The sequence below is a fragment of the Catharus ustulatus genome, chromosome 1, assembly GCF_009819885.2.
Source record: "Catharus ustulatus isolate bCatUst1 chromosome 1, bCatUst1.pri.v2, whole genome shotgun sequence".
In the NCBI taxonomy this organism is placed as follows: Eukaryota; Metazoa; Chordata; class Aves; order Passeriformes; family Turdidae; genus Catharus; species Catharus ustulatus.
In genome coordinates, this window is record NC_046221.1 from 159,761,858 (window position 1) to 159,787,603 (window position 25,746).

At 41.5% G+C, this 25,746-nt stretch overlaps 1 protein-coding gene across 7 annotated transcripts in view; it reads right to left on the reverse strand.

Moving 5' to 3' along the window:
* TRAPPC9 (trafficking protein particle complex subunit 9) overlaps positions 1-25,746 on the reverse strand; it is a 439,395-nt gene that overhangs the window by 57,621 nt on the left and 356,028 nt on the right. The window lies entirely within an intron of this gene.

Consider the following 25,746-nt stretch of genomic DNA (forward strand, 5'->3'; position numbering starts at 1 on the left):
TTGGACCAAATGAGCAAAAATATTTGTGCCAAAAGCAGCAGCACTGCCTGAGCAGGAGCCTCAGCCCCAACCAGCCCAAGGAAGCTCTGGCTTCACTGCCTGCAGACCTTGAGTCAGATAAATCCTCTCCCACAAACACTTTTTCCTTCACAAGAACAGAATGAAAGGACAGAAAGTGAGAAATTTGCAGTAAATTCTGTCCCAGTGCAGCAGCAGCTCTGCCCTTGCTCAATGCCCTCCCGTGTGCACACACAGAATTTGTTTTCCTGCAAGCAGGAGAATAAAAAATGCCCAATTTCCCTCAAAAGCTTATGATTGCTGTCCTATGTCCTGTCCCTGGCTCCCACCCAGTCTCTTGTGACCCTGTCAAGGGTACAAGAAACCATCTCTGTCCCACTGAGATCTTCACCTGTGCCAACTTGTAGAACATAATTACTTTCTGAGATTTCTCTCCCGTTTCAAATACTGTTGAAATCAATCACTAACTTGAAAAATTACTGGGGACAGGCATACAGACAGCACCACAGTTACTAATTTCCTTAGGAAACACAGCTGAAAAACAGCTTCCTGCCTGGACTGCCAGACAGAAATCCCCCTTCCTTAACCCCATGTGTCTCCAGCTCTACCTACAGCAATCCCAACCTGCAGCCAAGCTACAGAAACAAGGAACAGCCTTAGTTACATCAATCATTAACACAAGAGCAGCTGATAACCAAAGTGCACAATGTCCATGTATCTGTTTATCATTAGAACTGCAAATATCCTTTGGCTTTTTTGAAATTCTCAACCAGCAGAGAAAAAAGGCACAGTTTTGAGGGAAGAAATACTACATTGGGGCCTTTCTCAAAGCCCTTTACCTCTGATTACAGAGAAAGTTTTTTGTCCTTTTCCCAACTAGTCTTCACCTCTTGGGCACAAACTGAAAGGCAGAATGGAAAAAAATGAACCATCACTTGGGTCACCATATCTGCTCAGGGAACTGATATTAGAGTCTGCTTTCATTTAGTTGACATTGAAAAGGTGCTCCACTCTAGCAAAATCAGCATGACATCCACTGGCAGAGGCTAAACCTAGAAGAATTAGAATGGGAAATTAAAGATGAATCATAGGGATGGCTGACTTTTAAAGGACATGGAAAATTCAAAGCAAAATATGGCATTTGTCTGGAAAAATCTGTGGCACATCAACCAAAATTTAGTGGATCCAGTGCAGAAATGAAGAAGCAGTAGCATCTGTGATATTTAGGAACAGAATAACAAGAGAAGAGAAGAGAAGAGAAGAGAAGAGAAGAGAAGAGAAGAGAAGAGAAGAGAAGAGAAGAGAAGAGAAGAGAAGAGAAGAGAAGAGAAGAGAAGAGAAGAGAAGAGAAGAGAAGAGAAGAGAAGAGAAGAGAAGAGAAGAGAAGAGAAGAGAAGAGAAGAGAAGAGAAGAGAAGAGAAGAGAAGAGAAGAGAAGAGAAGAGAAGAGAAGAGAAGAGAAGAGAAGAGAGAAGCAGGATATATTAAAGGAGAAAGCTAAACTGCCCAGGAGCTTTGGTACCAGTTTTGGCAAAGAGATGCCACACACAGTTTGTAATTCCTTGATGTCTCTTGAACAGGAGATGAACAATTGCTGCCCTCCCTGAGCCTCAGTGCACGATGCCCAGGGCCCCCAGTGACACTGCAGAATTCTGAAACCCTGCATTTGGGGCAGAGCTCTGTCACTGGAGTGTGCTGGGCAAACTGGTGGCTCACTGTGAGCTTTGTTTTTATCACCTGTCAAGTGTGAAGGATGCCCTTGGGGGTTTTCTGTTTACTGCTTCAAGGTCTGCTGCTGAACAATATTTCAGTGAAGTGATGTTGCTGTTAACTCAGGAAACTTTTTCAGGGGTTAATTGTAAATCTTCAATACAAAAGATAAGACTGTCATTTTTTCCTAAAATAATAGGCTCACACTATAGTAGGCATCTGCTTTGGAAATTAAACACCTTATTCAAAGTGAAGGCAAAACCCTTTGAAAAGAGAACAAAAAGCTTTTTTTTTTTTTGACTGTTAAATTCTTTCAATGCTTTTCTTTTACTTCTCTGCTGAAATCCAGAATTAAAACAAAATTCTAAATTATCTATCTCCATTTTTATCAATGGACACTTTCAAATTTTGTTTGAAAAGTTGGTTACTTGCCACCCCCCATCTGAAAAGAACATAAAAGATTTCTGCTGCATTGATAATCTATATGTCAATTGTTAGGAATAAATTTCAGCAAAGGTTAGATGACACATAACTTACTGGGAACCACTCTGTAGGATTGCAGGCAAGGTTACAGTAATGTCCTTTCAACAGGATAAATAACATATCCATTCACCACGAGCCAACCCTGTCATGTTACCTCATTTTAATCAGCCCTTTCATGATACAATATTCATGTGGAAATTGGGCTAAAAATACCCCCTGCCAAGGTGATGGAAGAAATAAAACTGAGAACTTCATTTTGCATATTTTAAGATCAGGTTTTGTCCAGAAATAATGTGACATATTAATTGAGTTTCATGTGGGGAAGAGAGGGAATGAAAGCAAGGGGAGGGAAGGAGGAGATGGGCCAGGAGCTGTTGCCTGTCCATCAATGATTAACCAGCCCAGGCTAAAGCTAACACCATCTTCTTGCACTCCTCAGGAGCACCTGTGATTGCATTCAAACAATAAAAATTCAAAAGCCAAATGCTGGGCTTGCAGGCTGGACAGTGAGCACTCAGCAGCATCCCCAGAAACACAGGTGGCCAAGTCCTGGTCCTGGGTGGGCTGGCACAGACCTGGCACACATGTGCTCTCCCAGGAGAGGAAAATACTGCTTGTGAGGATGTGCAAAGGGAGGAGGATTTCTTCTAGCTGTAATCCCCACCACACAGTAAAAGTCAGCTGCCTGGGGAGCCATTAAGAGGGAGAAGAAATCGTCTTGGTGTGTTTGAAGATGTTTCTAAAGGAAAGGGAGCAGCACTGATTTGTGCATGGGAGCCACGCACAGCCGTGGTCTCAGAGCTATTCCCCCAAGGGGTCTCATTCTCTGCTTGCTCAGTTTACAAATCAAAACAAGATATTTCATGTTGTTCAGCCTGCAAGCCCAGCCTGGTGCACTGAAAGATCAGGCAGTGACCTTTTCCCACCAGTATTCCATCCTCATCCCTGCACTGAGGAGTCCAGAGACACAACCAAGCTCTGCCTGATCCTTCACTCTCAGATTGGCTGTGCCACGCTGACAGCAAAGAAATTTGTATCTGTCAGGTTATTAAATTGATCTAAGTGAAAAGAATCACAGGGGACTGAGGCTGTGATGAGGAAGTTCTCTCCACAGCCACAGGCTGAAAAACTCCTCCTCCTTTCTCCCCAAATCCTTCCACAAGCACACACAACCTTCTGCCAATCAAACTCATCTGAGGCTCAGCGTGTTCTTCTTCCACAGGCATAAGGACACATCAATATAATGCAGACCAGGACCAGTCCTGGCAGTTCCATACCAGTGGTTCTGTGAAGCTTTAAGCTGGTTTTTGAAAGGGCATTTTGTCAAGAATAATTGCAGCAGTACTTTCAACTTTTTGCAGCTGAGCTGAAATAGATGAGAAGTAATAGTAAACCAAATAGAACAAAATTGACCATCACATTGCATACAAAAAATTACAAGACGAACCTCTTCTGCTATTTTATGTAATAATTCCACTCAGCTACATTGCCATAATACTCAGCAAAGAAAACTCTCATTCAAAAAGCCCCCATCTGACATGAAGAATTAGACTTTCTCATTTCAAGTAAAAAAGAGCCTCTGTTACCTCTAGTTATTTTCCTTTTCCTTGCATAGAAAGAAACTGAGCATAACCAGAGTGGTGCTTCTGAGCATGAACTTTTACAGGGTTCCAAGGGAGGTTTCTCAGGGGTCAATACCACAGCTGACACCATTTCCCATCCACACTTGGCTGGGCAGGTGCAGTGAGCTCTCAGCAGGTTTGCAGATGACCCCAGACTGGGGAGGAGGAGTGTCTTGGGTTACAATACAGGGTGTGATAAAAGGTATCTATTCTATCACCATCTGTTGAGGGTGGGGGCAGTGATCCTTATCTCCGTGGGAGATATTCTGCTAATGGGCCATCCATTGAAACCAGGCAGGGCATTGTTCTTTATCTTTTCACAACCCATCCTTCCTCCAGCCAGTCATTTTCTGCTCATGGCCATTGAGTCCCACTGTGGGACTGATAAAATTACTGCATCCCATTGGAAGTTGCTCCAGCAAGCAGGGAGAACCCAACATTTCTTACCAAGATAAAAACAGGTTTTGGGACACTAAGGGAGCCCCTTTCTCCACTGGACTCCAGAGGAAAACCGGATTTCTCCACATCACCACTGGACCTCCGGAGGGAAACTGCACCTTGTACAGGAGCACTGCTCCAACTGAGCCACATCTGTCACTGCAGGAGGATGCAGCCACCATGGAATGGGACTGCTACCAACACCCTGCCTGACGGGGTGTCAGGTTGTACTCTGACTTTGTCAGGGTTTGGGGTTTGTTCTTTGTAGTACTGTATTTCTATTTTAATTTCCCTAGTAAAGAACTGTTATTCCTAATTCCCATATCTTTGCCTGAGAGCAGTTTGATTTCAAAATTATAATAATTTGGAGGGAGGGGATTTTCATTCTCCATTTCAAAGAGAGGCTCCTGCCTTTCTCAGCAGACACCTGTCCTCCAAACTAGGACAAGGAGCTGTCAAGCTGCTGGAGGATTTTTGCTGCTCATAAGGACACCCAGAAGAATGGGCTTCCAGAAAGTGCACAAGGCCAGTCCTGCATTTGGGAAGGAACAGCCTCAGGACAGGTGTCCAGGCAGCTAAATGCACATTGCATTGCTGTCCTGAGAGCCCAGTCTGCAAGCCCTCTACTCAGCTGCTTCACCTGGGATGCAATGTCCAGTTTTGGAATGCCCCCAGTGCAAGAGAGACGTTGACAAAGTGGAATGAGCTCACCTGGCTGGGGGCTGGAGCACACAAGGGATGTGGAAAAACTCAACAGATTGGGAGAGGAGGCTCAGGGGCCTCTCACCATCCATGCCCTGACAATACAGGCAACTTACACAAAAGACAGGGTAAGAATTTCTCAGAGGTGCAGAGAAGGAAAGGGACAATGGTTAAAAGTTTTAATGAACGAAAACTTGATCAGAGATACGGAAAAATAAATTTGCACACCAGCAGAAATCTCCCTGTGCATGGAGATCTGGAAAACGTGATAGTGCTATCCAAGCAGTATGACCTAACCTTGGAGGTCAGAGCTCCTGGGAGCAGTTGGCTTCCAGAAGACCCTTCTGAACAAAAATTTTTTATGATGGTCAATTCCTAGATCTCCTTTCTTGCAGTTCTGGGTTTTTTTTTTTTATGATGGCTGCTGCAGGAAAAGCCAGACAAGGGAGTCAGGGTTCTTTTCAAGAAGACAGAAGTAAGGGTACAACTTAGACTTGGCACAACTTATCCACATCTTTAAGGACTCCAGAATTGGAGAGACAGAAAGAAAGCCAAAACCTACTGCTCATTAGAGATGAGGTGACCTCTCTGTTGCTTCTGGTGTTAAGAAGACCTTCAGCTTCCATACCACCAGGGGATCTCAGTCAGACCAAAAGCAGCTCATCTGTTGTGATTCAATTCCCAGTTTTTCCCTCTGAGGGAATGAAGAAATAAAATCCAGAGGGCAATAGCAAGCACAGAGACAATTACTATGTTCTTCATAAAAGCAGCTGTGTCTCTATTTGTGTCTTCCTTAGATCATTTTGAAAACCAGCCCCCTGCTATGCACCCTGCAGCACAACTTCAGCAGCCAAGCAGTGTCAGAAAATCACCCCTGCTTTTCAAGTTAAAAAATTAGAGATCAAAGAACAAGGTGTTTTCTAGGTCATGGTGTCAGATTCCAGAACTCACAGTTAACAACAGGCTTTGTGAAGAACAGCATAAAGACATAAACCTACACAGTGGTTTTATCTGGTTAGTCCAGAGAGTAATTTCACTGCAGGCTGGGCTGGGAAATAGCAGCTCTAAAAAACTTCCTACCTTGTACTTTTAATTGTAAGTAATTAAGCATCTGCATGTTTGCTAAGTCAACAACCTTCTGACAAAAGAGACATTTACTCTGAGAGCAATAGAGCATGAAAAGAAAAAAAATGTTCTTGGGATAGTATCCTACTTTTAGTACTTTGTCTCAATAACACTTGTGTCTTAATGACCTCAACAAAGGTTTAACAGACAATTTACACCTAGCAAAATTATAAAAAAATTCCTGAGTTTAGACTATATGGAGTTAGATTAATTCCAATAAAATATCCAAGAGGAATGTAAAATCATTGTAGAAATAGTCCCTGACAGAGCATGGGGAAGGACTGAGCTCTGGTGATCAGGACAGTAAAAAAGGAAAATCAGCTCTTTGAGTATCTGTGCCCTGCTCCTATGACTACTGGTTGAAACAGTAACTGGGTAGCAAAAGTAAAATTACTTTTTCTTTTTATTCATGATAAAGTCACTCATCTACCTGTATAACAACGCTTATTTTGTTCTGGGCTTTTAAGAAGTTTCCAGGGCATTAAGATGATACAAACTCTAAGAGGGAATTTTTTGAAATTAAATAAATAAAATAAAAACCCAACACAGCAAAACAAAACACCTACAGTTTTAGTGCCTTGTAGCATCAATCCCCAAAACCTGAAATCAAGGAATCAGCAGCTGAACTAAGAGTTGGCCATTTCTTTGCACAACTTTTCATGCTGGGATCATGGATCATATTTCATTTTTATGGAAGATACGCCCTTAGCAAAGAGGAATACCTAAATGTCTGTAGTTTTGATCCAAATTTAGCAGCTGCAATTGCTGTATCCTATAAAGCACAATATATACAGGCCTTCCACACAGGATCTCTAGTAAATAACTTCTAAAGAGGCAGTCTGGAAACAGTAGGGAAGAAACAAACACAGCTTCTTTGTAATAACAGAGCACCCCAAGGAAAGGTATTTCTATACAGGTAGCAGAAAATTGAAAGAAAAAGGAAAGTATAAAAACGAAATGGAAAGCTTCTGGTTAATCTATCAGAACTCCTTTACTAATTTTAACTCATGAGTCAGAGAAATGTCACTGCTCTATTGACTAATGTGTTTGGAGCATCAAAACAGCTTTGGTTCTGTTATTGATTTACATTGTGAAGTGATTAATTAGTTGGGGTATTGCATTCCTCTCTTTCCCTCAAGCTTTATCATTTTATTAAGGTGTTCAGGGCCACAAAACTTCACAGAATCCCAGAATATTCTGATTTAGAAGCAACTCTGCACAGGGCACCCCAAGAATCCCACCCTGTGCCTGAGAGCGTTGTCCAAACACTCCTTGAGCTCTGCCAGGCTTGGGCTGTGACCACTGCCCTGGGGAGCTGTGCCAGTGCCCACCCACCCTCTGGGGGAAAAGCAAGAACCTTTTTCTAATATCTAACCTAAATTCAAACAAGGGAAACTCTTCAGTTTTTTCATCCATGGAAAGATATTTTTGATAACTCCTTGCCCTAATAGCAATGTGTCTATGTGAATTTGAAATTTTGGAAGAAAGGTAACATGAACATTTTCAATAACTTCCTCTAAAACTTTGAGACTAGAACTAGACATGAAGCTCTCAACAAATGATGCTGTAGCACCAATAATGTCTTTAAATTGCTTGGGTGAACTGAAGCAATTCAAAAAGGGTAAAATCATGGTGCAGTTCCTTCTCCTGTGCACTGTTTTCTTTCCTGTACTCATACACAAAGAAGTGTGATGACTTCCATTTCAACTGAAGGATTAACACCATGGAACAAATATTCATTACTCAGGAGAAAGGATCTTTAAAGACAAACCAGCCACCATCAATCTTAAAACTCCAGCTGACCCTAGTTACACACACACTCCTTTATTTCAGAGTGAGAAAGACTCATCCTCTCACTAATATGATCAGGCAGAAAACTTTATCAAAGTCGTAAAAAGTAACAACATTTTAAGAAAACAGAGGCCTATTACTTTTTCTACAAGCTAAAACAGGCCTTTGAAGCACAACCCAAAATTAGATGCTCTAGGTACAACTTTAATCTGTAGCACTCTGGGCCCCCTACAACATAAACAGAATATTAAGAAAAGTATCCTAGAACTTTAAAGCAGGGAAAGTGCTAATCATGAAGGGGGAAAACTGGCAATGGTGGGTTCAAAAGAAAGGGGAAAAGTGGGGAAGAGAAAAAAACCTGTTATTCCTGAAATGAAACTTTAGAAAGCAATTTTTTCTCTTCCCTATTTCCTGCAGAAATGGCTCTTCAGAGGCCATCTTCCTGCTCTTTGGGTGACCTTTCTGCTGTTACATTTCACTGCCTGCCCTGAAGGATATCTTTTTAATATCTTGTTAAACGGGGAGGGAAACGTGCAACGAGCACAACACTCTGAAATGGAGGCACTTCTGCTTCAGTAAATACTTTGAGGATATATAAAGTGCAAAAAAGGGTCTCTCATTTCCAAAGGCCAGAGATATTTATAGAGTGCTTTTTATCAGTGTGTAGGGAAAGAGGTTCCTATATAGTAAAAGAAAACTAAACAAGTGAGGGTTTTATTGACTGCTGTAGCTGCTGTCAATGAGAATATCATTATTAATGCAACTAAACCCACGATTTTAAAACAAACCAATAGTGGCCAATCCCCTAAAGTCTTTGAATACAGCCTGACATTTTATTAGGGATTCCAGAATGCAGGAGGAGAGGATCCCTGATCAAGCATTAAATGAGATGTTCTGTTGGGAACATCTTTCAGTATCTATGAAATAACATACTGATCCTGTTCACCTATAATGAACAGAAAAACAACTTTTTCAAAAACTTACAGAAGATACTTACTTTCTTACCCTCATTTTTCCTGCAGTGAGAATTTGGTTTAGCTTTTGTCACCTAACAATGGTTCCCCCAGTTCCACCCCTTCCGTGGGATACAGAAAACTTAAAAGTCTCTTTTGTCTAAAAATTTTGTGCTACATTTTCTGCAAAAGACACCAAATTACCTGTATTCAGATAGACTGCATTTCATACATATCTTTTCTTTGGAAGAAAGCCTGGCTAAGATTAACAGGCAAACAGAACACTGGTTACTATTTTAAAGGCATTTTAAGGGGACAGAAATCAGGCTTTGACATTAGAACGCTGCTTGATCCAGAAAGTTTATTTAAAAAATAAAATGTTGGGAGAAACAACAATGCAAAACCCCAAGGTCTTTAACAGGAAAGATTTCTAAGTCTCCACTTTCATCCTTTCTGATCTGTTCAGCAGCAGCCCCTGCCTTGTGCGGTCCCTTCCGCTCAAGTGTGCTTGACAGGAAGGCTGTCAAGTTAAAAATTACTTTTTTTTTAAAAGACAACTTTAAAAATAATTCATTCCCACAAATCATTGGGACAGCCAGGGAAGAGAAGCAGAAAAGCAAAGAGGGAGAATTTACCACTCTCTGCACTCATAAAATGGATCCTTAGAAACAGCAGGACAGTAAATTTCTCTAATTTCTCCACTTCCTACTGGGGGCATCAAGCCCCCGAAGCAAAGCAGAGTTATGAATTCTGCAATTCTCCTCCAGCATGGCATTTCTGGCAGTGTGGCCCCTCTAATCCAAGGCACAGCTCAGCCTGAGCCCAGTGTGGTGCCCCAGGCAGTTCCCAGCCAATTTGCTGACACAAATGTGTGTTTCTCTGGAAGGTGCCCAGGAGGTGCTGAGGTGAGGCAGTGCTGCTGGAAAATGCACATTCTCCTCTTGCTCATGCTCCTACACACCTGGAGATCATTCACTGATCAGCCTTGACTGCCTAGATCTGACTGGAAAGCTTTTCTGGGCTTAAAGCAATGCTTCCTTTCCCTTTTTGAGATATGTCTGTCAAGTAAAGCTTTATATTCCACCTAATGCCTTCATTCACTTGGACATTATGAATTTAAGCTTTAGCTCTCAACCTTTTGACCTGACTGTAAAATAAACTTGTAAAAGATTATTTCACTCTCCTCTAAATCAGCACTGGAATAAGAGGTAGAAGAATGCAGCTTCTGACAGGAGCTGCCCAGGACATTTCATCAAGTAAATGAACAGAGATGCAGTGATAATCACTGAAAAAGTCATTTACTAAGTTATTCAATTAATATTACGTTATTTATGAGTTACTGCTCAAGTATTTATAAATGCTGAGGATAGTTCATCAAAAGACATTAAAATCAATGAGATGCATTGTTTCCTTGAGCAAAATACCCATTCTATATATTTTAACATCTTTATGCTAGATGTCACTGAACCTATATATCCTTTTGAAAATAAAAATATTTCCAGCTTTCAAATTACAGCTCTCTCCACCTATGTGATTTTATACTTTCAGCAGTATAAACGACAACGTTCAATAGTTTGAACTTAGACTACAGATTTATTTTAGGGTTTTCAACATATGCTCTGACACACAATTAATTAAATTGACATTTTTTGCTATTATCTTTGTACTGATGTGCTGGCAAGTAAAAGCAAAATGTTTAGCACTTAGGAGAATATAGTACTGGTACAAAGAGACATTTGCTTGGACTAAGCAATTACCTAAAGTAAATTAAATGGCTTTTGAAGGGTTAGAGAATTTTGGTTTCTAGCAAACATAAGGCTCAGGTTTGTTCTCTGGGACAGACATCATCTTTTACTAGATTTTACTGATGTGTTATATTTTGATGGGAAGGTCATCATGCACCCAAAAAGTGAATTATCTTACCTATGGGCCTAGATTTTGGATTTATATCTTGAATTATGTCATGGCCAATGGACTCAGGTGCTCTGCTCCAGCATCCGGTTCCTCAAAACCCAGACCAGGGTCCTCTTGGAGTGCACCATGGCTCCCTTGCTTTTTGCAACCTGACTACTGAGAAATATAGAATACAACTCCATGACAATCATGAGATTTGAAATTTTTATTAGTCAGAAAGCATTTTTGAAGGTGGCATTTGAAGACTTCATTTAAAGCTTACATGTACACAGAGACTGTCAGAGCAGAGCTGGGCATTTGGAGATTTTGTAGTAACAATACAATGATTTGGATCTTGAAATACTCAAATTAAAATCAAACAACTCCAGTATGAAAATGTTGAGATGTTTCCACGTAGTTCTGTGGAAATCATAAAAACAAATCACACAGGGCCAGGCTGGATGGGGCTGTGAACAACCTGGGCTGGTGGGAGGTGTCCCTGCCCCTGGCAGGGGATTAGAATGAGATGAGCTTTTCTGTCCCCCCCCAACCATTCTGTGAGTGGTAAAGGAGGCACAAAAAGTGCTGCTCCATTACAGTGCTGCAGGACTTCCAGAAACCACTCAGGGTGTAGTAGATGGAACATCTCCACACTCCATATCTTTAAAGTCCCATCTGGACAGTTTATTTCATCTTCATTTTTAGTGCAGCATCAAACCCTGTAAAAAGCAATGCCCAGAACGGGGGCCCTGAGGAAGCAGCACAAACTGCCTGGGGCTAGAACAACTCATTGTTTAGACTGTAGAGGAAGGACAGAAATGGAAAGCCATAAAAGTGATCCATGAGACTGAGTCTCTGGAAAACAATGTGTTCCTACAGCCAGTCAGGCTTTCATCACACAAGATGTATTTCAATATGTGCAAAGCCATTCTGAAAAAAATTGGTTTCGCTATTGAGCACTCAAAGGGATTTTTTGGGTGCACTTGCTCGTCATTTCTGTTCATTGTACAGAGGGTGGAAGCACAAGCAGCCCCTACCCCATTGTTAAATGTCAGCTTTACCTTGGCAATCCTCCCCATCAAACACTGACTGCCACATGGATGCACCTCACCAGGCCATGAGGCCAGAAAAGTGAAACCAGAGATTTTGGAAAGCCCTCACCTCTCTTCTCCCCAGAGGACCAACACTCTATCAGAAAAAGGAGATTCAATATTATGGCAGGCCTGAAGAAAGAAAAATTCTCACTTGTTTTTATCATTTGTGACTTAGAGATTAACATTGGTTTGTAAACACACTGGAGGATCTAGCTGCAAAATAAGCTCCCAATATTTAGAGTAAAAAAATTTGCCTTCCTTATCCCAATGTGGTACCCACTATAAAATAATAAAAAATAAAAAGGAAAAAATATCTAAAAAGGGAAAAAAATTTAAAAAGATAGTTTTATAATCTTTCTACCTGGGGATACCCAAAGACTCATTTAAATTACTGGAGTTATATCCAGAATGCCAGAATGCACAAAAGTTTGCAGAGCCCAGCTCAGAAATGAATAAGGAAGATTGCTGCAGTCCTCATTTACATGCTGCATTTCAGTTTGTGTCTTTCCCTTTGGGTAGTCACAGGCACAGCATTTTCTTCTGACTTCATTAATTTTTGCTGCTATCAGTTTTTGATTACTTTCCTCTCAGACATGCTGTTAAAGCCAACCAACACAGACACATTCTAGCAAAAGCAGACCAACATCAAAGAAGCCTGTGTTAATGCCATAAAGTCCACACAATCCAAAATTATCCCCTCAGTGTGTGCAGCACCAAATCATCACACAGGGAGACAGGAGTTTGTCAGGAGCACAAGATATCACAGCAGGGGTTTAATTTGCCCACTGGAAAATCCATTCTCAAGTGTTTACAGAGAAGTGGAAAGATAATAGATGTGAGACACTGGAGACAGATTGTATCATCTTTTCACGAAATTCATTCATATTCCAGTTCCTCCTTGCATTTCAACTGAACAGACTTGCAAACCTTTGCTGTGACAGCTGTCCCTGCTCACAGCAGTTGTTCCATGGATGTCTCACCCAAGTGCCCGTGCCAGGCCGTGTGTACTCACAAGAAAGAGCAGATTATGCTCATCTTTGTCATCTCCCTCTTCTCTTTACTGTCAACAGCTGGAGTCTCTTTTTTGGTGTTTAGATGATAAATTCACTGTATCTTCTCTGCATGCCATGTCTACTGCAATAAGTCTGGGAGCTGCACAATAACAGCAACATCAAAATCAAAAAACAAAAAAAGAAAACAAAACCCCAAACCCAAAATACATCTACAAGACTTGCACTATATTATTATTGCACTATAGCCCATAATTACTGCTATCATAGGATTACACACAAGTAATGTTTGTAAGATAGACACTTTTCCACTCTGTGCTTTTACAAAGTTCAGATAGATGTAGGAGAGTATTCCAAGAGAGAAAGTAAGTACATAACTCATTTATTTAGGCAGGGAACAAATTCCCAGAGCACTGGGCAGAAGTTAGTTCATCCCCTGGGTGAATGGAGAGATGACTTCAGCTTCCTGAACTATGTCATTGTCTTTATTTGTCACTATAGAAGTCTTATTAAAATTCAATTCAAACTTCTATTAAAATTCAACCAATCATGGCATCAAACACCACTGTCTGAATTTATACAGATGCCTAAAGGAAAGATAAAGGCTAAAAAGCCTTATCTCCTTCAGTGTTAGACAACAGTCTGCCAGTCAGTTCACAAGTTTCTCTCAAAAGAAGTTCATCCCCTTGAAAAGGGCAGTTTAGTATGGGAAGGGAGCAGGGAATGAGAAACAACTCAATGCAAGAAGTCACAATAATTGACTGGGAAGTTCTAAAGAAAAAGAAAGCAGATTCTTTCTGGTTCCCTCCATGGACTAAGCAACAGAAATGCTATCACAAGTCACTGGTGCAGCAGGAATTTACAGCAGGAGGAATCCTTCCAGGTCAGACACTATCCCTACAAAAAGGTAGAAAAAGGAGCAGTCTATCACAGTTCCCCCCATCACTCACATTTCCATATCTTCTCCTTCAAAAGTTCTTACCTCTGGAGGATAATGGAAAAAACAACTGCAAGCCTTCTGGAAATCCAAGAAGTTAATTTGTCCTTCAATAAGAATTTATATAGTTCCTCTATTTTATATTATATTAGATATTCTATCATGCAGTTCCCTGCACCCATGCACAAAACACCACCCCAAAATCGAGCTGCTCTTTTTAAAATATACTTGTGGCTACTGTTTCTTGAAGAAGGTCCTGATGAAGACAAGAAGTTCAATAGACAGCATTGCAGAGGAATTGTAGAGGTATTAGGAAAAAAGTCTCTCAGCCTCTCAGAATACAGTTATACTGGATTTAAAGACAGCAGGGTCAGAGGCTTTACTGTACAGTGAAATTACCACATATTTTGCAAAATGAAACAGAGTTCTGATTGGTAAGGAGAGGAAGACAGGGCTAAAAATGCTTCTTTAATGTCAGTCACTGAGGGATGGCAGTGAGCAGGTGTCTGAGTGTGCTGACACAGATCTCCTCACACTAAGTCCATCATCTGGAAATGTGCACCCATCAAACCCCCAGCACTGGGGAGCAGAGAGCACCATTTCCCCCAAGGCTGCCTTTGAAAGGCATCTTCCTACAAGCAGAAAAGAGCAGAAATACCATCAACTCTACAGACTTTCAGTGTAAAAAGGATTGTTCTGGGACTTTTAACTACATCTCAGTATTTTTCAGATGCTTGAGGCCAACTGCCCAAGTAGTGTCCACACAGAACAACCAGAAACCCCCTAGAGATGGAGAGCTTGGAGAACTTCCAGAGACAAAACTGTTCTTCAAAATGGTGAGCAGTCCAGAACCATGTGGATCATGGTGTGGATTATTTGGACCCAAACATGCTACTGAAAGGGCCCACCATGATGGACAATAGCCATGTTACAGATTCATACCTGAACTTAGAGGATGCAGCCTCTGAAGTTGATGTAACCCACAGAAAATGGGAAGAACAGGAGGGCTGAAGCTCCCTGAGTAACAAGTCAACAAAAACACATCAATAATGTCTTACTCTACTGCAGGAACAAAAGCTGAGATACAGCAGAGCTCTCAAAGTGCCCTTTTTATGCTCCTTGTGCATCCCTCAGGGTAGGGTCTCCCTGCATGGTAATGGAAGGCACAGCATAAGGAATTCCAGATGAGCTCCTGGATGGGTATATTTGCTATATAAACCCAAATCCTGCCACTACCTTGTTTTGACAGGGCACCCAGAGTGAGATGAGAAGGAATCTTTCAGCTTGGACATCTTCCAGTCACTCAGAAGATTTTGCAGAGCCAGATCTTATTTCCTGCACAGCCCAGAGCAGCCACATCTGGGGCTTTTTCTCCATCCACTCCACTGGGATTTGAGAAGCCCAAGTTTCCTTCCTAGATCTGGATGCAAACAACAGACAAGATAAAAGCAGAGGGGCCAGCTTGTCCATGGAAACAGTGCAGCCTGGCAGGAAGACAACCTGGAGAATCAATGCCCTGCCCTGCTGCTTTGGAAACAGCAGCACAGGAAAACCCTTTGCCCAAGATGATAAAAGTAAATTAGAACTGAAAGGGCATTACCCACTTGTTTCCTGAGACACTGGAAGGTTATTTTGTCTTGCCACTGGAAGCTTCTACCTCTTCCAGAGCCTGTGCACAGCCTGGCAAGCAGACCATGCAGATTCCTGACATTACAGATTATTGGGTTTCCTACTGTTTGTTTTCCATCTCAGCCCTTCGTAAAGCCATCAATTAAAGGCTAAATTTATAACTGGTGTGCTTTTTGTAAAAGAAATTTACTCAACACTTCTCACTTGTAATGTGATTATTTTTTCTTATGGTCTCCTAAAGTGTTTCACGGAATTAAAAAATTGCAGTTAGCTCCAAGACAGGAAAGAAATACTGGAGCCTATTCTAAGCAGCATGGCATCAGCCCCCAATTACCGTAAAAAACTATTTATTTAATATGTCAAGGCTAATTGTGGCAGCCCACCCAACACTTCCAAATAAATAATTAACAGCTGAATTTAGGAGCATGAGGTAATCAAGTTATCCATGGTGTATGACATATTAAAAAAATGTATTGGTTTTATTTGAAAAGAGAGGAACCTTTGCATGAGGGGTATGCTATTTCTGAGTGGGAATGTATATGTATGAGACAGGAGAGGGGAAAGCTGCAGAAAGAGCCATTATTCACTTTTAGCCCTAATTCATAGAAATTTTGACAGAGAATTTATAGAGAAATTAATCTACTTTTCCTCTCCTCTTGGTAAACTAGAAGTTAGGAAACTAAGGGGAAAGTGGGAGAGCATGTCTGAGTCTCTGCTTCTACTCTGACAGGCATTCAGTTGCACCTAGGAAAGTTTGAATCAGTCCCAGTGAGGTCCTGTGTAGGAAATAGTTTATAGTTAACTCTGAATTTCTCACAGCATCTATTATTTTTCTGTGAAGTAACACCCAAGCCCATTCTCACTCCCAAAATGGCTTTTGATTTTGGATCAACAGGCTAATTGGTTATTCCAACAATTCAATTTAATACAAGAAAAGTTAAGTGCTAATTTGATGCACCAAGAAGAAAAATCACCTTCTCAAAATCCCAAAGTCACTACTAGGGATAGTATTGATACTGAGACCCACCATCCATCTGGATTACCAAAAATTACTTCTTTATGAGCAGTCACATTAATTAAAAAAACAAATACAAAAGGCAGGGCAGGTTCATAAGACACTGCTGCTGTAGCCCATGATTAAATAATGATTTGAAAGGGGCCACTGAAATACTGAACTTTGTGGTTTCACACACAAGTCCACAACTCAAGCTTCCATTCTGTCATCCTTGCTAGAACTGGTGAACCTTTACCTTCCCCAAATACCAGCCACAAGTGTGGGGAAGACTCATCTTCTCTCTTCACTCTGCCAGAGAGCTGTGGTCAGGCTCTAGCCACGTTTTTCAGTGTATTGCAGGGATTGCTCCAAGTTTCTCCACAAGATTATTCCAGGCCTTGTACAGGTTCTCACTAAAGGGACCTAACCCTATCTGTATCAGGATCACAAGAGGCAAACACAGCTCAGAACCTGGACTATTGCATGGAAATATCCCCGTTCTATTCACATGTACTGGAATCAAAATTCTGTTTAAGTGCATCTTCTGGATAACACAAATCCTGGAGGTGTCCCAGGAGGAGCTGAGAGATCCAGGTGAGGCTGGAAAATTGCAGGAAACTGCTTCTCTCCAAGCTTTTTGTCCAATTTCCTTTTGGAATTCCTTGGGAAGAGCATTCAGCACTACACCCTCAACACTTTTAACAGACCAATGCCAAGCTATTGCCCATTTACTGCCTTGTGTTCCTATTTTAATTTCATTTTTTGTTGTTGTTGTAATAGTAGAATACAGAACTAAAATAACCTAATTTTCATTCTAAGATTCTTTTTATTAAATACTTTGCAGGTGGGTTTCTTTCAAATTATCACCAGAATGATGTTAAAAAGCACTCCCCCACTGAAACCCTTTTATGCAGTGCTGTTGCCTTAAGGGACCAAACACATGGGACAGGCTACTCATTCAGGAGGTGACTTTGTGCTAGTGTGTGACACAGCCAAGAAGGGACAGAATTTTGTTTTAATGTTTTCTAACAAGAAGTTCATAACTGACCCTCTCCACATGAGCCAGTATTTGAAGAGCTGATCTTTCCACATTGAAGTGAACTCGTAATGAGAATGTATTTTAACTGTGCAAAATAAAATATTTCAGCAATAGATCCGGGGTTAAATTCACCAAAAGTCATGGAGCTTTCCTAACCTGCCTCCCTAGAAAAGAAGAATTCACAGATTTTTTTTTTAGTAATCCTTTACATTAAATGATGGTGCATATTGCCCCATCCTTGGAATTGTTCAAGGCCAGGCTGGAGAGGGCTTGGAGCAACCTTGTCTAGTGGAAGGTGTCCCTGCCAAAGGAAAGAGGTGGAATGACAGGATCTTTAAGGTCCCATCCAATCCAAACTATTTTATCTTTCCACCAAACAGGTAACTTTTCCTTTTAATGCCACACTGCATTAAAAAAAAAAAAAAAAAGTGAAATACATAAACAGGCAATAAGCAGAAATAAATAATTTAATTTTGCAATTGCCATTGGTAATATTAAACCTATAACCACAATGGTGTTCTGATGTCAGAACAGAATGCAGGACAGTAGGTAGGCAGAAAAGGGGGGATGGGGGGGAACCCCTGAAGGTTGGTTCATTTTCAGAAACAGACTTTAAAAGCCTATTTATTTTATCAGAAAGATTGTAAATATTACTTGATTAGTCTCTATGGAGAGAAAATTAAGAGCAATAAAGGACTCTCTAGTGGGAAAACCTGTTACTAAAAGTAAGGGTTGGAAGCTGGAGCAGAAATAGAAATTAGGCAGGGAACAGGAGGATTACTCCTATCCTGACCTCTTCTGATGAAGACCAGGGCTTTTCTACACCCAAATCTCACTTCTGAGCACCATGTATCAGCAAGGAGGGCCAGAAAAGCTCCCAGAACCAGGAGGAGATCAGACTGAATGGCACCTTCTCACTGAAGATGTTTCCAAATCCCATGGAGTCAAGGAGATCCATTTGCAGTTGTAAGTGGGAAGGAAGGGAACAGCAATAAGCTGGAGCTTAGAATGGGATACAGGAAAGTCTCTTGTCAAATCTGGGGAAAAAATCTGCAAAAAAATGCAGCTGTGAAGGGCAAGGCTGGGAGAGAAGGATGTGAAGGGTGGATGCAAATAACTGCAGCTCAAGGAATTACTGAAGGGACACAAGCAGGGAATGACAAGAGCAGGGTAGTTTCTTAAATCAGGGAATATGAGGAACAAGCCCAAACCCTGAGAAAGATCCAATCCCTCAGGGTTTTTCAGATGTTCCTGCTCCTCAGTCACCTCCTGGAGGTGAGCAATGAGGGAAGTCTGGGGTAGCACACACTCATAAAGATGTCCATGGAGACAGAGCAGACAGACACAAAGCAATGAGTCTAAAATACAAATTATAGCTTTTCTGGATACCATAGATACAAAATAGATTGTATCTGAGCTGTTTTTGGAAAAGCAGGGAGTGTCTGACAGGGATCTAATTTTATTGGGTCAAAATAGCCATTAACAAAGAGTTCTCTACAGAAAAGGAGATCATTTCCAAAGATCTTCTTAAATGTAATGCTTTATAAAGAGACATCAAGTCCATATTAGCTTGCATTGAATGTAAAAGGGAGAAAAGATCCAGTCAGAGGTCTGCAAGAACTAGGAGTTTTTCCATCTTCTTGGACTCAGAGCTTTTCATAAAACTGATTGACTGTTCACCCTCTCACATATTTACTCATTTGGCAGCCTGGTTTTCCCAGAAAGCTATCTCAATTCAGCAATGCCTGTGGAGCAGAGACAAAACCTGGGAGCAGGGAATGATGGATGCTCTGCTCGTATGGCAGTGGAAGAATGGAATGGCAGGGGCCTCATACAGACCTCCTCACAACAAATGGAAGAGCATAAAAACACTCATTACCAACTAAGAAAGAAGGCAGCATCAGAAAACAAATGGGAGCTAAAGGAGGCCAGGCAGAGCAGTCTGAAGACAGAGGGGATGTGGAAGGAGGAATGGGAATGTCTGAACTGGTGCTACAACACAAAGATGTCATCCCTCAGCAGTCAAAAGCAGCAAGTCAATCTTTGTATCATGCAGGAAACAGAAGCCAAAACCAGTCTGCAGCTCCGGTGAGCAGAGCAGGGCGTCACTGCTGCTAAGTGAACTTTAGGTGCAGCCTCTTATTTCATTTCTGTGTTGTGCTTCCTATATTTTTAAATATAATTTAAAATAACTACACCCAGTGGGTCTCAGTGCAGGTTGGTCTGTGGACCAAGAGATTTTCCTAACAGCTTTTTCCTTCATTTTCCTTTTCCACATAAAATCATGTTGTGTGAAGTTATAGCTCCCCATGCAACTCTGAGGAGCAACTCAGCGGTGGGCAGGGGTGAATTAGTTAACACAGAAAATTTTCTCCAAATTTCTTCTTGGACAGTGAGCAGTACCCAAGAAGACACATGGGAAAGACAGGACCATTAGGCTGTCTGAAGCTCTGTTGTGTGAACTGGAGATGGTCAGACCCTACATCCCACTGCACCTCAAAGCCCAGCTCTGCAGTCCAGTTTGTCTGTGTGGATGTTATAGGAAAGCAAATCAAAAACTGCTCTCCTGAAATCCAGGGAAAAATGGCACTGAAACTAGCATTTTTCTCATCTCCTCAGGTTCCTGAACTCCACCATCCCATGGTCACTGCAGCCAAGGCTTCCCTTGACTTTCCCAGCCCTGACCAGTTCCTCTTTGTTTAAAGGGTCAGGCCCAGGTAGATCGTGCCCATACACCAGCTCCTGTGTCACCTGTGTGTGGAAGCTGGCACCAATGTACTCCAGCTGCCTCCTGAATTACAGTAATTTCACGATTATAAGCCGCACCATTTTGACTAAAATTTTGGTCCGAACCCAAAGTGCGGCTTGTAATCAGGTGCGGCTTATATATGGACAAAGAATGAAAAGTTGCTGTTTTAGTTTGGAGGACAGGTATCTGCTGAGAAAGGCAGGAACTTCTCTTTGAAATGGAGAATGTAAACCCCCTCCCTCCAAATTATTACAATCTTGAAATCAAGGGGCTCTCAGGCAAAAATATGGGAATTAGGAATAACAGTTCTTTTTTAGGGAAATTAAAATAGAAATACAGTACTACAAAGAAACAAACTCCAAACCCTGACAAAGTCAGAGTACAACCTGGCACCCCGTCAGGCAGGGTGTTGGCAGCAGTCCCATTCCATGGTGGCTGCATCCTCCTGCAGTGACAGATGTGGCTCAGTTGGAGCAGTGCTCCGTACAAGGTGCAGTTTCCCTCCAGAGGTCCAGTGGTGATGTGGAGAAATCCAGTTTTCCTCTGGAGTCCAGTGGAGAAAGGGGCTCCCTTAGTGTCCCAAAACCTCTGTTTTTATCTTGGTAAGAAATGTTGGGCTCTTCCCCCTGGCTGGAGCAACTCCCAATGGGATGCAGTAATTTTATCAGTCCCACAGTGGGACTCAATGGCCATGAGCAGAAAATGACTGGCTGGAGGAAGGATGGGTTGTGAAAAGATAAAGAACAATGCCCTGCCTGGTTTCAATGGATGGCCCATTAGCAGAATGTCTCCTGTGGAGATAAGGATCACTGCCCTCACCCTCAACAGATGGTGATAGAATAGATACCTTTTATCACACTCTGTATTGTAACATGTGGCTTATAATCGTGAAATTACTGTACTTTTGTCCTGCTCTGCTGTCCCTCCAGCAGTTTTTGGGATGGTTAAGGTCCCTTATGAGGACCAGTGCCAGCCCAGGTAGGGTTTGTTTTCTGTTTGATATTAAAAACAGAGAGTATTAAAAACAGTATTAAAACCAGAGAGTGACAAACTGCTCTGATTTATCTTTCCTGTTACTGACACTCTGGTGCTTCTCAACTGCACTTGTAGGGATTTTGCTTAACCTACCTCAGCTCCACATGCAGAATAAAACCAGGAGAGGCTGCATAAAAAACATTAACAAAATATTTAGAAAGGAATCACAGATGGAAATGTTTCTTGGCCACTGGTATTGTGGAGTGTACAGTAAATTCACGAATACAAGCCGCACGGAGTATAAGCCGCATATCCGGTGTGTTGGCAACATTGATGTGTGTTGGCAACATTGATGTCTTTGTCAATAGATAAGCCGCACCCGGAATATTAGCCGCACTTTAGTTCGCAGCGAACTTTCACAAAGTCGTCATTTAGTAACACAATCGCGGGATCGCCGGGGCTTACTGGCTTACTGCCGACCTCGGAAACATTGTTTCCAAGTGAAAAAAGACACACCCTTTATTTACAAGCCGAAAAAGACAGGAACAATAGTGTGGTCATTTTGCGAGCATTCCCAATGGATCCGCGTTGCCTTTAAACAGCCGCTCAGCCACGCGGGCAGGCAGCTGAGCTCCGAGCGGAGCCACATCTCCGTGCTGGCACAGGAGCGGCCGTTGTAGCCCTCACAGCCCGCGGGGGGAGCGGCCGTTGTAGCCCTCACAGCCCCGCGGCCGGGCGGCCGCTGTAGCCCTCTCCCTGCGAGCCGAGTGGCCGTTCTACCCCTCTCCCTGCGGGCCGAGCGGCTCCCCCAGCCCTCTCCCTGCGAGCCGATTGCCCGCGTCATCCCTCTCCCTGCGGGGAGAGAGGCTCCCCCAGCCCTCTCCCTGTGAGCCCAGCCAGCCCCGTAGCCGCACAAGACTGAAAACACTTTAAAAAGTACAGAGAAATATCACACACTTTTATCGAACTGCCGAGGTAACTCACCCCGATAACAACCCCCGCCCCTCAGTAACGCCGCCATCCACAGGCAGGCAATAAGCTGTTCTCTGATTGGTTCATCGTCGGAACAACGGGAAACCATGGATTTCAGACTGTTTTGGCTCGGGACTGGACCAGCATGATACTAGGTAAGGGCAGACATCACATTTTTGTCCATAGATTAGCCGCACCGGAATATTGGCCGCATTTCCGGGTTTCCACCAAAATTTTAGTCTTCTTGCTGCGGCTTGTATTCGTGAAATTACTGTACTTGACCCCACAAAAGTTCCTTCCTTTCTTCCAGGACCATTCACTGTGAAATCAGCACATTTTTAGATTTGCATCTCTGTAGCCAGAAGCATGCTCTTGAATGTCTTTATTTTCCACTGCTTTGAGAAATTCTGCAAATAAAGTGTTGTTTTAACAGTTTGCATGAAAACACAGCAGTGACTAAGATCCATTACACTGCATTTTGAGCCCAGACACCTAGAGAATTAGCTAAATGTGCACAATCTACCTCCTACGTAAATGAAGATTATGGTTAACTCTCTTGAAGTCAGTGCAGTTAAGTCAGTGTAAGGTAAGATAGACAGGAGTAAAGTCTACAGCATTATTTTGAAAAGGAGGAAATACAAAAAATAGAAGTAAACAGACCACAGTCTTTCTGCTAGAAAGCACAAACAACCACCTACATGAAGAAAAGTGGAGTAGGTGTGTGTTGGCCATTATTGATATAATTAGGATCTGGTTTTAAAAAATATGTTTTCACAGGGGAGAAGGTACATAGTAAAAATGTGTGTCAGCAAGTTATGTCATTTTAATTATATAATTGAAAATTAGGCTTACATACATGACATTTTTTCTGTAGATAAATCTAACAGGACACAGAAGATGGATATTACAAAATTTAATGTTGCTCTTAAAGCTGTAATTTCAGCTTCTGACATTCTACAAGTTGCAAAAAGATCAGAGCTTTTTCTGAAAGACACTGCTAGACCTTGCTCACATTTTTAAGGTGTTACCACCTAAACAAGGTAAACTGAATTCAATAAGCCATTTCTTTCTCAGAGAGCTGTGTAGAAGACTGGGATGAGCCCTGAAAGTTTTGTGCTGGCAGCAGAGAGCAGAGCTGGTGGGATGGAATGGGAAGGGCTGAAGGAGAGAAAGGTGGAGATCAATGGAGGTTTACAGATCTGCAGTGGCCAGCCAGAGCTGAAGTGCAGGAGCAAAATGTGACAAGAGTGGCCAATTAAAAGAGATGAAAAACTGCTGGAAAAAGAACCAGGCATTAATTTAAGAAGCCTGAGTGTGAAGAGAACATATTCCAAGCTAGGAATGAAACTTAGTTTGTGGATAATAAAAAACACTGTAAATCTTATTAAGCAGGAAGTCTAAAGAGGCTTTTCTCTCGTTTTGTACCTAAGAGTCTGAAAATCATTGCATTATTAGATTAGCTTACAGAAAGGTAGTCATTCAATATCCCAATCTTATCCATGGGGAAAAAAATTTTTGAAGAAGAAGATTTATAAGAACCACTGATGCCAAGGCCTATAATTGGAGAAGAAGGATGGTTTAGCCCAGAGTTGGGAAAACAAATGCTAGCCCAGGGAACTCACACATTGAGTTCAATGGGGATTATAAAGCTTAATAAAAGGCAATACCAGTCAGCTCTGGATCATTTTTTTCCCAGCACTGAGACAAGAAGCAGTTGCAAGTGCTGCTGCAATTGCTCAGACTCGCTGAACAGTTTCTCTCTGGCTCTAATCAGAGTGAGAGGAAATGTCCACAACTAAAATGAGTTCTCACTCCTCGGTCCAAGTGGGACTGAAAGGCTGCATGAAGAGAAACAAATCAAGAAGGCAGTTCACAATTTCAAGATTTAGTCACATTGCTCCAGTCAAGGACTTGGGGGATCCAGGCTTCTTTCCCTGCTCTGCCACAGTGTTCTTGCACACCTTGAGGCATGCCATGAATTCTCTCCCCTTGCTTCTCGGCTGCACAGCAGAGATAAAAGTTCCTCCCTAATTTAGGAGAGTGCTGTCAGCCAAACAAAAAACAAACAGGGGGTGCTCAGACATAACCACACTGTATAAAGTCAAACTTTAAATTAAAAATTCAGGAAAGGACTTGTATTCAAAACAATGTTAAAGTACAAGCTAAATATACAGGTTTATTTAAACTACTGTGGGATAATTAAAAATTTAAGGGCACTTCAGTTTCAGCACATTTTTATTCACTGTCCTAAACAACATTTTGAATACAGCCAAAGCATGTTCATTAATTCCTAAAGATGCACATAAAATCCTGAAACTGTCAGAAGAAAAATTAGCTGAAAGGAGTCCAGCAATTGAACTTCCAAACTAGTCTGGCATAGTTAGCACAGCAGAAAAAAGACGCTACCAGGGGGTAAAAAGAACTTTTGATTTCATACAATTTTGTACCAATATTCTCTAAACTATAAATCAATTTACCAGCTCAGTGTAATGCAAGCTACAAGATTTGTCAAGTATTAATTATTTCTAAGTATTTAATACTTAAAGCAAACCAAGCATAGTCCCAACCACTGTGACTCACTCAGAAGAAACAGAAAAAATGAAGTTTTCCAAACCATCAGTATGCTATAACCAACCTTCTTTTTTTCAAGTGTTGAAGGATAGCCTCTGCAAGCAGATATCAACATGGAGAGACAGTTAAATATTTTTCTATCTGCTCTTCACTGCTGAAATTTAATCTCATATGCTACATGTCAGCCATGAAGATATTAGAGAGCTTCAAGTCCATCACTTTTTAATCATATGCTTGTTGTACTTTCAACCTCTCCTAGTAAAAAAATCCTCAAACACTGGACTTATCTGAGCAGCATTTTGGAGTTCTTTTTTATTATTTCCTATATATGAGCAAACATTCCATGCCAGGTTGTTTGTCTGATAGCCTCAATAATCTTAATCTTAATCTTAATCTTAATCTTAATCTTAATCTTAATCTTAATCTTAATCTTAATCTTAATCTTAATCTTAATCTTAATCTTAATCTTAATCTTAATCTTAATCTTTCTAATGTTATGTTTTGGTTTTGGTTAGCAGAGCTGTTTGCTAAAGCTCTCTGTAGCATCAAACATGAACAAAACAGGGAAAAACATGTGGACTTTAGGTTAGCAAAGAACCAAACTGATAAACTGGCTTCAATCTGAAGGGTTCACAGATTTTTTTAACTGATTATCATGGTATAAATTCTTCCCAATATCCCACATACACACAGAACCTACTAGAGACAAGCAACATTTTACCCTGCATTTACAGAGCAGTGTTTTTAATTGACCAGGAGATGCAGATTCAAGCACAGGATCTGCACCAGTCCCAGTGGGGAGTTCTCCTGGATATTGGTACAAGCCATGGCTGAAGTCAGAGGGCACCTCTGTGTCCCCATTTATCATCCTGCATCGTTGGCACTGGCTGAACAAGCTCCTGTAGTGTCAAGATACAGAACAATTTCTAGAATTTAAATGTAAAACATCATTTTTTATCTACACAAAAATAGGGAAAAGAGGATAATATGCAGTTTCCTTCTGGTAATAAGATTTTTTTTAAGCAAAACTTATATATTCCTA